Source organism: Silene latifolia, chromosome 11, assembly GCF_048544455.1.
Source record: "Silene latifolia isolate original U9 population chromosome 11, ASM4854445v1, whole genome shotgun sequence".
Classification (NCBI taxonomy): Eukaryota; Viridiplantae; Streptophyta; class Magnoliopsida; order Caryophyllales; family Caryophyllaceae; genus Silene; species Silene latifolia.
In genome coordinates this window covers 28,929,260-28,930,041 of record NC_133536.1, presented here as the reverse complement: position 1 = coordinate 28,930,041, position 782 = coordinate 28,929,260, and the positions used below count along the sequence as shown (strand labels likewise).

The following is a 782-nucleotide window of genomic DNA, read 5'->3' as shown; positions in this document are numbered from 1 at the left end:
CCTTCATGCCCACTCCGCGATGCCCATTTCATTCCTTTGGTCCCCAAATGCATCATTCCTGCATTAAACATCAAATAGCGGAAGTAACAACATTATAACATAAAAGGCATCTATTTAATATAATTAGCACGAAAACCGTATCAAAAGTAATTAAGGGGAGGCATAAGTATGTATATAATTATGACTCATCAGAAGTGTCCGAAGACACATTGAGGTTGATATTGTTTCCATTTTCTCTAAGAGATAAAGCGGATCGTTGGTTAAATGTGCATCCTCCGAACACATTTACTACATGGGATGCCTTATCCAAGGTGTTCCTAGCCAAGTATTACCCATCATCCAAGACCGATATGCTCCGGAATGAGATCCATATATTCCAAAAACAAGATGGGGAGTCCTTGGTTGAGGCATGGGATAGGTACCAAGATTTAATTGCTAGTTGTCCTCAGCATGGAATACCGGCTTGGTACATTACCCAAAATTTCTTTTGCTACCAAGAACCAAGCAAATGGTGAATGCCTCCGTAGGAGGGGGATTCGATCATTTGGGTGATGACGAGGGCACGACTGTTATTAAAAAGAGGGTGGAATCGGAGTCAAACTATGGTTCAAGGGCCAAAATGTTGAGGAGGAATAGCCCCTATCCCAAGGAAGACTCTTCTAGTTCAAATGCTGAGACAAATGCCAAGCTGGATCTTCTTACCAAGAAACTTGAGCAAATGCAAAGGAATCAAGTGCACCAAGCTAGTGCCTCCCATGGTCCACCCATGGAAGAGGTAATTC

General features: G+C 42.5%; 1 non-coding gene across 1 annotated transcript; it reads right to left on the bottom strand.

Annotated features, from left to right (window-relative positions):
- Window positions 1–350: 350 nt before the first annotated feature.
- Window positions 351–457, bottom strand: LOC141615600 (small nucleolar RNA R71). Its single transcript, XR_012530014.1, has one exon. It is a non-coding gene; the product is annotated as a small nucleolar RNA R71 (small nucleolar RNA).
- Between the last annotated feature and the right edge of the window lie 325 nt (window positions 458–782).